The 15784-nt window shown below is 46.2% G+C and overlaps 1 long non-coding RNA gene across 2 annotated transcripts; it reads left to right on the top strand.

Moving 5' to 3' along the window:
* The first annotated feature begins 1935 nt into the window (after window positions 1-1935).
* Window positions 1936-10700, top strand: LOC118153928 (uncharacterized). Of its 2 annotated transcripts, XR_013536435.1 has the most exons (3): window positions 1936-2202; window positions 3076-3535; window positions 8214-10700. It is a non-coding gene; the product is annotated as an uncharacterized LOC118153928 (long non-coding RNA). The 2 variants fall into 2 exon arrangements; XR_013536434.1 differs by lacking the exon at window positions 8214-10700 and having other exon boundaries at window positions 3076-6054.
* Window positions 10701-15784: the final 5084 nt, after the last annotated feature.

Raw genomic sequence — 15784 nt, 5'->3', positions numbered from 1 at the left:
CTCTTGCTTTTCAGTTAGGTATCTTCAGTGGCTGTTCTCTTTGGGAGTTCACGTGCTTCCCAGTCTCTTCCTCCCCTCGTTCCTGCAGGGCTCCCTGCCTCCCAGGTGCAGGCTCTCACTCTGCAGTGGTTGAGCAAACTCTCACGTCTCTGCGGAATACACTGGCATGTCTGTAGGCAGGGGACTGTGTCAACTGAGTTGCATGGTGTGATATTGGAAAAAGAGGGGCTTCCACAGAGAAGGAGCTGAAAAGGTGTTTGTGACCTGGAATGCTTATTATGCCACATTCCCCAAGCCAAGAACTGTGGCGCTGCACCTTAATTTAAGTTCTGGGGTTGGAGCCGTGCAGCATCAGGATATTGCTACAGAAACGACGCCCACAGCTTCTAATCATTTATTCCCCTGGAGTACTGCCAGGTTGGGTGTTGGTGCTGTAGGTTACAGCGGTGTCTCCTCCATCTTACTGTACAAAGGAAAGCGTAGGACAACAGATAGTTTATGGGTTACTTGAAAATATTGTCTGGAACTGTCCATGCTGTCTCCAAAAATAATAATAATGGGAAAATTATTAATACTACCTACCTTATTGGTTGTAAGGATTAAAACCAGTGGCATTCAAAATGTATTCAATTCATATAAAAGATTCCACTTACCAGCGAAATGAATGGCATAAGTCAGTTACTTGATAAATGTTTTTATTCATTTATTTTTGACTCTTTCATGAACAGAGAGATTAATGAATTCACACTGAAGCACCTTAGGTTTGAACAGTAAGTCAGTGAGTGCCATGCTCACCTGATGCCAGCACGCAGCATGGTTCAGAGCACAGTCTCTGATGCCAGCTTGGCTGCAGGAAACCCCAGGCCTTCAGAGCTCCCCGTGAGCAGTCTGTGCCTCAGTTGCCTCATCTCTTCAGTGTGGCTGGTCTTAGGAGCCCTCCTCCTGTTGGTGGAGAGAGGATGGATGAAGTCATGGGAAGTCATGTGCATTGGGTGTGTGTTTTTGATGACTTCTGGAATGTAGGAACCAATGCTGCCCCCTCCGTCTCTTTTCGTGGCTCCTTCCTCCAAAATGGAAGCTGCCAAAGTCCAGCTGCTGTTTGCACATGTGCAGACCCAGCATCCTCAGAGACAAAGCAGCAATGTTTAGTGGGAACCCTGCAGGCGGCTGGGCTCATCAGAAGGGAGCAAGACTCTGGGTCTCATCTTAGTAGTAGCTTAAGACTGGTCCCTGCAACTCTGTGGCAGGAATTTAGAAGCTGTGTGAGAACAATGGAGAGAAGGGCCTAGACCCAAACTCTTCATTCATCGGAGGGTGGGAAGGTTCTGGACCACACGCTCAGAGTCAGCAGACAGGCCAGATGGAACTGAAGAGGGAGACCTAAGCATCTAAGACCACCTCCCCCTTGACTTCCACACTGCATTTCAATAAAAGTAAAGGCTGGCAGACCGGGTGCCACCTTAATCGCCCTCCTATAGATAGCAGGCATGGAATGGAGGAATCTTTCTGGAAGGCATTATTTTCACTTAAACATGATCAAACCCCCATCTAAGCCACTTACCCCACACCTACTCCACGACTCAAGACCCCTTCACATGTAATTTCTAGAGTTGTAAGCCAAGACCCTTTCACGTGTAATTTCTAGAGTTGTAAGCCTATATAAGGGCAGGCTCCTTGTTAGAGAAGCTTGGCTGTTAGGCAGCGATGCCGCCTTGCTCCTGGTGGAATAAATCACCCCTTCCTTCCCAGTTCTGTGTCCAAGAGGTTTGTTTCTTGCAGGTTCCTGCTTTAGAACAAGAAGACATGGCCGTCTCTCAGGCTGTTTGGCCTTCATTCCGCCTGGGAGGATGATGGATTAGGTCCCTGAACAGAGCGGCTTTGGGGCTTCTGGATAATCCTAGGCTGCTCTGTGGCTGCTGGAGGTGAAAGGGTCTTGCCAGTCATAGTTTGCCTTCGTGCCAGAGTGGAGCATTGTCCTCTCCATCCTCAAGGTCCCTGATATCGACTGGAATTGGCCACGGACTTTATCTTCCCTGCTCTTGCAGCTTCCTTTATTACGACTCACTACTCCGAGGATGGAGTGGATTCCACCGTGCTGAAGTCCAGTGGGTGTCATGAATATTTGCTGAGTGTTGCTGTCGCAGAGAGAGGGGAGTTGGTTGTGACTACCCAGCCACCAGCATTTTGTGGGTTTCTGGCAGGGTAAGTGGGACCACTTTGCAAATGAAACTTCTGTTAATATTATCTCAGTGCTTTATTAACTACGTTCCTAAGATAAGGTCCAGAAAGACCCGTATTAGACAGAAAACAGCACTGCATTGCCTGGAATTCCCAAGAGCTGAGAGTGCACTCCCAGGACTGGAGCACCTCGTGCCTGCCTTGTGGAGTGTGAACACTTTTGAATGCATTGAATACTTTTGAATGAGCTACCATTTCTTCATTCTTGGAAATTTCCATCTCTTTGCCATTTTGTTTCCAGTTCACAGACCCTGTCTAATTCTCCCATGCCTTTCCAAAGTTTGGGTTGTTAGCACTAGAATGATTCTTTCTTGTTAAATTCTTTTATTCTTAATTTCTTAAATTATTTTAACATAAATGCACATAAATTATGTTAGCGTGTATGCTCTCTCTCTTTTTTTTACAATAGTGTTTTATTACAAAGGGACATTTGAGCTGAGATGTAGTCTGACCTCCTGGGCTTTTGTGTGCTTATCCCATTATTCATATTTTGTGTCCCTAGCTTTCTGCAGATTTCCAAGTGGGCCACCTCTCCTTGTCCCTATTGTATGTAAGCTTGTTTTTGACAAGTCATTTTTCTGATCTTAGAAAGGCTCTTTGACATCTCAGCCACTGTGCAGAGAAGCCCATGTCCATTCTTCCTTCCCTGCAAATTTAATGGGATGGTCTTTGATTTCCTTACTCTAGCTGCAGGTGGGCACATAAAATGGCCCATGCTCCAGGCCTGATTTTTTGGAGGCACCCCCGTGGCGCATCTGCCTGGAATGAGCTGTGACTTCGACCTCCCCTTCTGGTCTCTTGGGCCACTGATTTCTACTGGGCTCCTTTCCCTTGCAGGCTAACCCCAGGGGCCTGTGACGTCAGAACTCCATCCCCAGTGCCGTGCCAAGGTGAGTCTGCTTCCGCCAGGAGTTATTACCAAATGGAACCTGAGGGAGGAAGGCCAGGTATTTCCTGAACGTCATGGACCACGAGGCCCAGGTGACTCCTCAAGGTCTGAGTTTGCTGCAGTGGCGGCAGTTGGCAGGTGGAGCCTGGAGGGTGGTGAGGCGTTAATGACTGCCTGCTTCCTCCCCGACCCGCCTGTCTCTCTGCTCTGCCGTGCCTGTGATTTCATCATGCACACCTTTGTAAACAATCCATTTAGCAACCAAATGATACACTGGGTAATTATAGCTTTCAGCCTCATGTCAGGAGTTCCCCGCTCAGCGTGCTCCTGGTGATACTGCAGCCCGAATTGGGGACCGGCTTTGCTAACGTCCTGATGAGATGTCGGGGGAGAGACAGGATGTGGCAGGTGGGTTGCCTTGACTTATGTTAATTGTCTATGTCAGGCCTGCGGGTCTTGTTTTGACAGTCCTGAAATTGTGTTTGGACTGTTGATTAGATCAACATGGGAAGCAGGGCCAGAGGAGTTTCTCTGTCAGGAAAAAACAATCTGGATAAGATCAGATCCTCAGGTGTGAAGGTGGGAGTCGCTTTTCAGAGCCCCCTTCACCTTCCCATCTGAACTGGAGCTGCCCCTCTCTGTGCCAGCTGCACAAATCGACCCGGAAAACACTGCAGAGGGTAGGAGCCACAGGGTGGGCAGTCACAGTAGGAGACAGGGCTGCCTTGGAGCAGCCCACGCGTTTACAGGGATGGATTCAAGGTTTATTCTGAGCCCTCACTTTATGGCTTTATAGACGATTGTTTTAATAGGGCGCAGTGAGGAGGGAGGGGCACAACCCAGAAATGGCAGCAGTGGGGGTGGCTTGGGGACGTGGCCACAGCTAAAGACAACCTGGGCATGGCTCTGAGCCAGCAAAGGAGGGATTTTTCTCACATTTATTAAAAGTAGTAGCTGCTGGTGTCGCTTGGGTTTATAGCCTTAACATTTATTTATATCTGATGATTCCCCCTGCCTTTTTTTTTAAGGTAAGGTCTTGTTCTGTTGCCCAGGCTGAAGTGGAGTGGCGCCATCATGGCTCACTGCAGCCTTGAACCCCTAGGCTCAAGTGATCCTCCTGCCTGAGCCTCCCGAGTAACGGGGACTATAGGTGCATACCACCAAGTCCTGCTAATTTTTAAATGTTTTATAGAGATGGGATCTTCCTCTGTTGCCCAGGCTGTTTCCAACTCCTAGCCTCAAGCAATCCTCCTGCCTCAGCCTCCTGAAGCCCTGGGATTACAAGCATAAACCACTGCCTTCAGCCAGATCAGATAATTCTTTACATCTCTGCTGACAGATTTCATCGCTGGTGCTGAGGGCAGGGAGTCCTACAGTCACTCACGTGTTGCACTGTGAGGCAACACAGGTCCGACCCGCTGTTCCATGGCCGGGCTTCTGTCTGCAGATGCCTGGTTTCTCCACTGCCAAGGCTCATGGTTTGAGACATCATGAAAGACAACAACAGTGAGGATGCAGTGACCATGTGTCAGGCATGAGCATTCCCGGGCCTCGCTCCTCTGCCCATCAGAGACGGCTTGGCCTCTCAGCCGACTTGCCCCTGCTGCCCTGGGAAGGGGCTGCCGTGGTCAGAATGCCTCTCAGAATGCCTGCTTACTTAGGCTATGGCTGGGGGGGATTCTTCAGGAAATCTTGAGGAGAGAGGTGCTGGACTATGAGGAAAATAGATGGAAAGGGAAGAACGTTTAAAGAAGTATTTCTGTGGGCCACGTGTCTCTGTTACAGCATTTAAGAATGCATGTAAGGAACTTCAGTTATTTTCAGATGACTCTTGTTGCTGGGTGGTGATTCCTGGCTCCCATTTTGGTTGAGCCTGACTGAAGGCATTGCAGCTGCAGTGGGATTACGGAACACCAGTGCACAGAAGCAGTGCACGGCAACTGACAGACAACAGTCACAGTGCCACTTGTCTTTCTGAAAAGCCTGGGAATAAAGGTGCTCTGGCTCTGCTCATGTCCTCAGGAGCTTTAGCACTCAAGCAGACCCAGAGATACAGGCTCGGATCTGAATCCGGGAGCCCAGCAGGAATGGACAGGAAAACGTTCTTTCTACTCAGAACATCTCAGCACATGTTCGTGAAAGCTCTATCTCTAGGGCCGTGTTCGCTGTGCATGCAGGGCACTCTGCCCGTTGTTTTTATGTCCATTTCTGTAACTGTCAGAACTATGATCCCATTTTAAAATTTGCCTGAGTGCTTCCTCAAATGCAACGGATAATTTGCTTAACTGTGCTATTAGCATAAATTTGCATATTTATTTCATAATTAAAATATGAGTAAGAATAAAAGGCTAATTACACCAAAATTGCATGAGTCACTATAATTAAAACCGTAGAAAATAATTTTACTTATAAATTGCAAAGTCCTGAGTGATCTGTTGTTCATCATCACATGCTCATTCTCATCTTACTTCTCTTGCATCCTGAACGCTGAGGTGGGAGGACTCCAGGTACGACGGAGCTGGAATCGGAAGGTGTTCCTGGACCTCAGGAAGACGAGAATGAAATGGAGGGAAGAAAGTCAATCCCATGGATGCGTGAGGAATCAAACCAGAGTGTCGGGACAGGCATGTTCGGTAGTATTGGCAAGGCTCTAGTCTCACGTGGGGTGTGGGTTTATTGCTACCTTTCATAGTCAACTATATTATTGGATTCATAATTGAATAAATATTACTGGACTATTTTCATGTACCGTATAGGACTACATTTTTTTTTAAGAAGATAACGAGCAAGAATGAAGACACGGAAGTAGCTATAGATCAGGGGCAGATATGGGTGTAGCGTGCTGCTATGAAGTCCAGCTCTTTTGAATTAGGGCAAACTTGGGAGAATTGTTGATTTTTTCTTGATAATAAAGAGCCCAATATTCTTGAGAATACAGAGTTTTGAAGTTAACTTCTAGGAGTATAGAAAGCAGAAAGTGATTACTAGACACACGTTTTCTATAAGGCTCCTGGGGGAATCATTAGCTCAGGGGTCTCCATAAGTAAAGTAAGGCCAGGCGGGGTGCCCCTTCTGGCCATCTCAGATGACCTGTCCATCAAGTGACACGAAGCTCACGCATGCTGAGCTCCTCTCCACAGCAGCAGGCACTGGGATTTCAGCCATGGTAGCTGTGCTATTGCCTGGGCCTTTGCAACCAAGCAAAACATGACTTTTGGACTTTCCCATGAGACCGAACTCCTGAGATGGCAGCCTGGAGTCTCACACGGACCCTATGAGGTGTGCAAGACACCCTGATAGGACCAGTGGGGTGGGGCCCCTTCACCACTACACCTTCTACGCCCTTCTCACCAGGGCTCCTACACCTTAAAGGGGCAGCTGCAGTGAGGGAGTGCAAGTGATGGCCTAGAGGAGGGACAAGGTGGCTCCTAGCCAGCTCTGACCCACCTTCTTCTCAAATCCTGTCCCACCGTCCCTGGCTGTGCCTTCTGCTCCCCACTGCCACCACCCTTGCTTCAGTCCTCATCAGTTCCCTCCCTGTTAGCAAGACTGCTCCCTAGGTGAACTCTCTGCCTCTGGGCTCTGTCCCTCCCTACTGATGACACTCAGAGCTGGCCCATGCATTCGTTCCTCGACTTAGAGGCCTCCAGGCTCTCCCCATTTCCTGCAGAAAGGAAGTCTCCATTCAGCTGGTGGTGGAGGCCTTGGGGAGGTGGCTCCACCCTCCCTGTACACCTGAGGGAGACATGCCGTGCCCAGTGTGGCCTCTGCCCCATGCGGCCCGCTGTCCTGGCCGCTCCTGTCTCCTCGCCAATCCTCAACCAGTGCTCAGGCCCAGAGGCTGGCTCCTGCCTGTGCGATTGTCTCTTAGTCTTTTGTCTTCTTGCCTTTTTCCTTTTGGCATGCTAGATGCTCAAAGCAGGCAATGTGTGAGGCTAGAGGGTGTTAAGCAGAACATACTAGTACAGCGGTGTCTAATCTTTTGGCTTCCCTGGGCCACACTGCAAGAAGAATTGTCTTGGGCCACACATCAAATACACTAACGATAGCTGATGAGCTTAAAAAAAAAAAATCCTGTTTTAAGAAAGTGTATGAATTTGTGTTAGGCCACATTCAAAGCTGTCCTGGGCCACATCTGACCTGTGGGCCAGGGGTTTCACAAGCTTATGCTAGTAGATTCCAGGGACTGGGACAATATGACTCTCACACAAAGGGAGCAATGAGCTGACCATTCTGGCACAAACCCCCAGACTGCTCAGGGCTGCCTGTGGGTCCTCTCTCTCTCTCCTCCCCTCTCGCCTGCCCCCTTCCAGGAAGGGTCGGTCACCAGGTCAGGTCCTCCTTTGCCAAGTGTCATGAATCCATTTCTCCTTCCCCAATTTCAGTGTCTCAGCCTCAGCCCAGACCCTAACTCCCTCTTGTCTTTGTGTTTTTGATTTTCCTTCTAACTTCTAGTCCATCTTGCATTTTGCCACCAAACAAGTCTTCCTAAAACACTAATTTTAACCATGTTGTGGCCTGAGCACAGTCATCAGTGATCCTACCTGTAGACAGAGATCCACCTTCCTTACCTGGCATTTGAGGCTCCTAACTTGTTCTTCTATGTGGTCTTTCTTCACAGAATCTTTCATTAAATAAGCCACCCCCACTGTCTTGTGATTACGATTTTTGTGTTCTTAATGCTGCACCTCACTCACTCCATCACCCTCACCTCCCCTGACAGCTCAGATCAACACTGTTAGGCACTTACTGTGTGTCAGGCATTCTCTTTCACTAGGAAAAGAAAGAAATGTTCCTTATCCTTAGTCTTTCCAGGTCCAGCTCAAATACGTTCCCACTGATAGATTGATTCATTCAAGATGCAGTACATCTAATTAGGACCTTGTTCTAGAAGCTGTAAGGGAAACAGGGTTGAGTGAGAACCAGTTTCTTCCCCATGCTGGACTCTTTGGTTTCCTCCATGAAGCTTTATGCTCTCCTCTCCCCACTGAAGCTGATGGAAATCCAGCTTTTCTCAGAATTTCCAGTGGAACAAAGCAAAAACCAATGCAGGTGTTCCTTTTATTTGTTTACTTAATTGTCTAAGGTCAGGTAAGATAGAGGAGGAAAGGACTCTGCCTCGGAGCTTGTCCAGAAGAGGTCAGGGCCAGCTCTGCCGTCAGGCCTCGCGGGCCCTGGAGGGAGGGAGGGGAGGATGGTGTCTAAGAGGTTCTGAGACCAGGAGCTTGTGCTGGGGCCTGAAGGCTTCACTTCCACTGTTCTGTGCTGCCGCCATTGTCACCTCCCCTCCCCTGTGTGGCTGGCTTTTCTCTGCCTTATGCTGCCTGATGGGATCTCCCAATCCCATCCACGAAGATCTGAGCGGGGAGGGTGCTGAGGAGAGGAACGTGGACTGGGCAGGCTTTTGATGACAAGCCAAGAATCTGCATGGCTCATTGGAAACTTCCCAGTGCCCTTTATCCCTCGTTCTCTTTTATGTATAAGCTCATCTTTCTCTCACGCAGTTGTAAACCCAAAAGGGTAGGGACTGTATTCTGTTCCTTATCTATATATCCTGTAAGACAGGGACTCCCAAATTTGGCAGAATCACCTGGGGAGTTTTAAAAACTTGATTCCTTCAGAAACCATAAAGACCAAAGATTTTAAAATATCACCATATCAAAACAGAACAAAGCAAAAACCTTGTATAGCTAAGCAAACAAACTAACTCATGAGTCAGAAGAAATTATAAACAAGGGGAAATCAGTATTTGGAACACAGATGGAACACACACTGATTTCTATAATTTGCAAAGAATGTCTATAAATAAGAAATACACAAATAACTCAATAAATGCTGGGCCAGAAATCTGAACTGGCAGAACATGGAAAAGAAATACCAATCAACAAGAAACATATGAAGAGCTGCTCATCCTTCCTCAGAAGTAAAGAGACGCAGATCAAAACACTGTCGGACCACTTTTCATGAATCTGATTAGCAAAAGCTATAAAGTTTCACGATGCCTATTGCTGGTGAGAGTATGGAAGCAGATGCCAGTGAATGCAGCCATGGTAAATTTTGGTGCCTGTGCGACAAGATGGGGCAGTGGCTCTCACAGTCGTATGAGCTTCTAAATCACACGATGGGCTTTTAAAAACTCAGATTCTCAGCACCCGCACCCCGTACTGGCATAAGACACTCACATGTAACTAAGGGCACCATTTGTGAAGGTCCAAATGATAATAGAAACAGACTAGTAAATCTCAACTAAAGGAATTTTGTCAACATACATCAACATTTTTAAAAGATGAGTAACATTTGACCCAGCAATTCTACTGACAGAAGTTGACTGAAATTTCCCACAAAAGAGTGTCAACGCTGACAAGGATGGATGCCCATGGTGCGATATTTGTATATGAAACAACCTCAATCTCATCAATAGGAACCTGGGTAAATAAACTGTGGCATTTTCTTAGACCTTTTAAGGAGATTTGGCAGGAACTCCATTTGCTGATACAGAGCAGTCTCTGAGTTACGTTGTGCAGTAGAAAAATCAAGCAGCAGAACAGTATAAATGGTGTCATCCATTTTCCACAAAACCCTTAAAAGGATACACCATATGCTTTGGTAAATGCACAAATTCTTTTTCAGTGGAAAATCTGATAAAGAAGCTGATAACAGCGACACTTTTGAGGGAAGGAAGGGAAGAGACTTCTTACATTTCATTTAGCACTGCTTGATTTTTCTACTTTGTGCATTGATTACTGTTAGTGGAGAATTTCAGTGTCATCTGAATGGTGGGGTTATCAGACAATTTTGGTTTCTCCTTTAGAGTTTTCTGTAAAGGATATTCAAGAATTGCAGATTCTCAGGCCATATGCCAGATACACCGAGTTTGGGCGGAGATGCTGGCATGGGACTCTAGAAATCAGCTTGTCGTGTGATTCTGCTCATCAGTCAGGTTTGAGACTCACTGCAGAAGATTCTGGAAGAAAGATGCTCTCTTCTCTAGCTCAGGGGGTGTGAAGATAAGAGGGTGGGGTGGCAGCAGCCCTTTTGCTTCCATGGAAGGAGAACCTGAATGGCCTTGTGCAACCTAAGGACAAAGCAATGGCTGGCAGGCAAGTAAACCCCAAGAGGAACTGGGCCCCTGGTGACGTCAGTAGGCCGCAGAATCATGCCTTTCCTGAAGAAGGACAGTCCTGTGTCTAGACTTTCAGTTATGAAGCCAATACATCCTCTTTGTTGTTTAAGGCAGCTTGAATTAGGTCTTTTGTCACATGCAATATTAAGAATTCTAACTGATAGACCTCCACTGAGACAAGCTGAGAATGTCTTCATCCCTCGCAGCCTGAAATTGCCTAATTTATAAAGTATTTCATGATGTTTGCAAGATAAACCCTTGTCTGGTGCCTTGGGCTACATCTGATTGCCTGCAATATTTCTGCCTCTAGAAATGAACTGTCAAAACAAGAAGTATGTCCTTGGAATGCATCCTCCACGTTAGCAAAAGAATTATGTGTTTGGTTTGCTCTTCGTCATATAACTCTTGAATAAATTTGGATGCAACCGATTAGGGCATAAGCAGGAAATATTTATTGTGATATAACTGATATTGGGGTTTGTTCACTTAATCATTCATTTGACAAACATGTGATGAGGGCTCACCATGAGCCGGGTATCTTGCTAGGCACTGGGTAGGTATACAATGGAGAAAAAAACAGACGTGTTATCTGCTCTCATAGAGGTTGTAGGCTAATGGCAGAGACAGATGTTAAACCAATAACCAGTAATCACACAAACAAGAAATGTATGCATTTAGGTAACTGCATGAAATAAAGTCCTGCGTCCTATAGAAAGCATAACAGGGATTTCTAACCTCTACGAAGAGGTTAAAAAGGACCTTTCTGAAAAGATGATCTTAAAGCCTTTCATTTGAAGAATGAATGGCTATTAATTAGGTGAAGAGTAGGAATAAGGGCAGCCAAGCAGGAAGAACAGCACCTGCAGAGGCCTGGAGGCACAGGAGAGCTCGAGTCACTTGAGAGACTGAAAAGGCCATTGTAGCCCAAGTGCATGAGGGGCGGCAGCCAGCAAAGTGCGCGAGGGACGGTTCTGCAGAAAGACTGGAGAGACAGGCGGGGGCAAAACACAGGTGCCTTGCATGCATGTTAAAGATTTTGTATTTTATCCCAAGTGAAATGGACACCACTGAAGGCAGTGACATGGAGCAGGAGAGTGACATAATCTGGATTGCGTTTTAAAAAATATATCTTTATTTATTGTGTAGCAAATGGATCACAGAGGCCAAAGCAGAAGCAGGGAGACCAGTTAGCAGGTGTTGCAGAAATCCAGGTGAGAGTTTCTCGGGCTATTTGGATTCAGATGGTGGTGTAGAGTGAACAGAGTGGAAGAATTTGAGACATATTCTTTCAGGCAGAATCTGGAAGGCTCGAGGAAGGATCGGTTATGAGTATGTTGGCAGGCAGAGCGGAGGGAGGAAGCTGTCCAGGAAACCACCAGCTTTCTGACTTCAGCCATTTGACTGCCTGGGGAGGGGCAGTGGGACTTTGAGACTTCATTTTGGTTTTTTATTTGTACAGGCATATTATTTTGCCAAGACAGGTAGCAATATCATCTTCCTGTCACAACTAATTGACCACACCAGCTCCTTATTCAAGATAGTCTTTCCTAAACTTGTCTGAAAGTCGCTCCAATGTGGGGTATCAAGCCTCACTCCTCTTTAAGAAGAACAAGACAAAAAACGGGGGCAGAACACAGTGCAACATTAGGAAAATTGGAGCAGAGAAATTGGGCATGCATGATGAGAACGTCTGGGGAATCAGCCCTTCCTTGAGACCCCGGCACTTTCTTAGCTTGGGCTCATTACTTCTGACGTGGACCTCTGCACCCTGCAATGGCCTCCTCCTGGGGGTGGTGGGTGCGCAGTGGGGTGGTGGTAATCCTAGAGTCATAGTGCTTTTATTTTCATTTTTTAAAGATTCGCATTCCCTTGATAGATGAATACTAGATGCATCTAGGACTTTAAAAAAAATTATTATTTTAAAGAAACTGTAGTACCAGCTGCATAGAAATTTTTATTCTTGAAACAAGGAAGAAAACATACTCATGATTCTCTGACCCAAGTACAACAATGGCTTCTTTTTATTATTTTTATTTTGCATATAACCTCCCAGTCCTCAGTACACTAATTCAGTTCACCAAATTCTTTTTTTTTTTTTTTTTTTTGTGGATGGAGTTTCACTGTTGTTACCCAGGGTGGAGTGCAATGGCGTGATCTTGGCTCACCACACCTCCGCCTCCTGGGTTCAAGCAATTCTCCTGCCTCAGCCGCCCGAGTAGCTGGGATTACAGGCACGCGCCACCATGCCCAGCTAATTTTTGTATTTTTTTTTTAGTAGAGACAGGGTTTCACCATGTTGACCAGGATGGTCTCGATCTCTTGACCTCGTGATCTACCCACCTCGGCCTCCCAAAGTGCTGGGATTAAAGGTGTGAGCCACCGCGCCTGGCCAGTTCACCAAATTCTTATTAAGTGCCTACTACATGCCAGGTATTGTTCTCAGCATCAGGGATACAGAAGTGAATAAAACAGACAAAAGTCAAAAAGCATGCATATTTCAGATATAGTATATGTGCCGTTTCAGTTAAATCTTTGTGACTTTTAAATGTTATTTACATCTTTCTTTGTTACCATTTAATGCTTGCATACTATGCTAACATGTTAAGAATACAAAGTATTAAAACATTCATCAGTGGAGACCCACAGACTCTTTGCAAACAGGGACTAGGACTGTTTTACCACTGCATCCCCAGGCCCCAGCACAATGCCTGACAGACAGAGGCTCCTGGCAAATAGTAGCTGGAATGGGTCCTTGTCTCAAGTTTGGGAATAGCAGTCATGCTGCAGCAATCATCTTTGTGTCTGAGGTTTGGGCCTTTGTTGAACTATTTCCTGAAGACAGATCTTTTCAAACTTTCCCATCAGAAGTTCTAGTAGCAATAGAAAATGCACATTTGAGGGCTATAAATGGTGACTATAAAATATACATATATTTAAATATAATTAAAATAATGGGGACAGAAAAATGTTTGCAACTCACAGCACTGAGTCCTTTCCACTCACTGCTGTGTACCCCTGGGGAGACTAACACCTTGATTTGACCTACCTGGCAGGTGTGAGATGAATCCCTAGGAGTGGGGCCTGCCGGGGGAAGGCTATTCACCTTGCTACTTACTGCTGCACATTACCATATTGCTTCCCTAACATTTTACAGCTATTTTTACTGCTATAAACAGCATCGTGTGAGCAGACCAGTGTCACCTCAGTATTGCCAGAGCTGGGATCATTAGGAGTTGATTATGTCTTCTAAAGATATTGAAGCCTAAACCGCCACAACTTTTCAATGTGACCTTATTTAGAAATAGGGCTTTTGCAGAGGACCAAGTTAAGATGAGATCATTTTGGTGGGCCTAATCCAATATGATTGTTTTCCTTATAAAAAGGGGTAAACTTGGGTGCAGAGACAGTGCACAGACAGGAAGGGCACCCGCACAGTTGAAGGCAGAGATGGGGTGAAGCATCCATAAACCGAGAAGCACAGAGACCACCTGTGAAGCCCCAGAAATTGGAGACAGAGGCCTGGGGCCGAGGCTGTCTCCGTCCTCAGAAGAACCCAGCCCTGCCCTTACCTTGATCTTGGACTTCTGGCCTCTAGAATTGTGAGACAATAAATTTCTGTTGTTGAAGCCACTCAATTTGTGGTATTTTTTATGAAAACCCTAACAAACCAATACACACGTTTTATACAAACACTTTTTAAAATGACCTAGTAGGTATCAAATGACCCCTCAAGCCTGCTTTGCTTTTTATTTCATAACTTGAGAGAATAAACACTTTCCTGTGAGTTTATTTGCTTACTGAACTTTTACTTGACTGTGTCTTTCCTGGGGTGAGGTCTATTTCCATTAGGAATGCGCCTGGGTCAGTGTGTGCTCATTAAATGAAGAATTAAGAATTCGGTAATAGCCTAATTGAATGTGATTCAATAAAATCTGTTCAATTATGCCAGACCAAAGAGAGTATACTTCTTTGGCCAGGCTCGGTGGCTCAATGCTTGTAAAATTCTAGCACTTTGGGAGGCTGAGGCAGTGGATCGCCAGGTCAGGAGTTCAAGACCAGCCTGGCCAACACAGTGAAACCTGGTCTCTACTAAAAATACAAAAATTAGCTGGGCATGGTGGCAGGTACCTGTAATCCCAGCTAATTGGGAGGCTGAGGCAGGAGAATCACTTGAACCTGGGAGGCAGAGGTTGCAATAAGCCAAGATTGTACCACTGCACTCCAGCCTGGGCAACAGCTAGACTCTGTATCAAAAAGAGAAAAAAAAGAAAAGAAAAGAAAAGAAAGTACGCTCTTTAACACTAATATTTCCCGTTAGCACCTGTGATTGCTCTAGATTTGCTAAAATGAGAGCTGGGAGACAGTTCCTCAGACATCATTACTTTGTCCACACCACTGAGACAGATCTGCTCAGGAGTGTGAGTTCATTGCGTATCTGTCTTGACCTAATAGATGGCACAATCCTTTAGGGAAGGTTGGGGAGGGATTTACTCACCTTCCTAACAACCCCCATCCTAGTAGTGCCTGGCACACAGTGGAGGCTCCATACATACAAGCTTGAGACATGAGCATGGGATGGAAAATTGTACCCACTTCTGAAAATGTGATAGGGTTGAAGAGGGAGACCCAGGCTTCTCAGATCTACTTCCCCTTTGAATATCATGCTGCATTTCAATAGAAGAAAAGGTTGATCAACTGGCACCTCCGGTTTTACCTTCCTATAGGTGACAGGCTAGGCCTTGGGGAAACTCTCCAGAAGGCACTATTTTCACTTAAAACAAGATCAAACCAGAGACCTTTTCACATGTGAGTCCTAAAACTGTAAACCGGAACCCTTTCATATGTGATTCCTGAAACTGTAAACCAAAACCTTTTCACATGTGAGTCCTAAAACTATGAACCTAAGATTCTTCCACGTGTAACATCTAAAGTATAAGCTTATATAAAGGCAGAACCTTCCTTTGTTAGATGAGCTGGGTTTTCGACAAATTACTGCCCGGTCTCTCGCCAAATAAACTCCTCCCTCCTTTATTCGGTGTTGGAGAGATCCGTTTCCCACGGGCGCTCCTGCTACAGAGGCTGTCTGAAAACTGACCCCGTGTTATTAGTTCGGGTACAGTAGACAACCTTCAAGTCTCATGTTTAGAACTCACTCCCAAAGCTGGATGTGGGTCAGGTGGCTCTCCGCTTTCTTGCAGTGATTCCTCTGCAGAGGATGAGAGAGATGGAGGCCCGCAGGACAGGGAAAGAAAGAGCTGGAGGAGCCACACCAGCTCTTAAGGACCTCAGCCTGGGTGAGAGCCTGCAGATGCTGCTTGGATTTCAATGGCCACACTAGTCCTGCAGCCCCAGCCTAACATGGGGGAGGGGGACACGACAAGAGGTGGAGGAGGGTAGATGAGTGTTGTCTCTGCCACTGTTTTAGTGAACAGCAACTGGCCAGATGAGTGTATCTGTGCAGGTGTAAAAATGTTCACAATGGACATCTCTTTAAAAGGAGCTTTTTTTTTTTTGAGACTGAGTTTTGCTCTTGT

Source organism: Callithrix jacchus, chromosome 5, assembly GCF_049354715.1.
Source record: "Callithrix jacchus isolate 240 chromosome 5, calJac240_pri, whole genome shotgun sequence".
Lineage (NCBI taxonomy): Eukaryota > Metazoa > Chordata > Mammalia > Primates > Cebidae > Callithrix > Callithrix jacchus.
The sequence above is the reverse complement of the archived record's forward strand: the minus strand, read 5'-3'. Positions and strand labels throughout refer to the sequence as shown.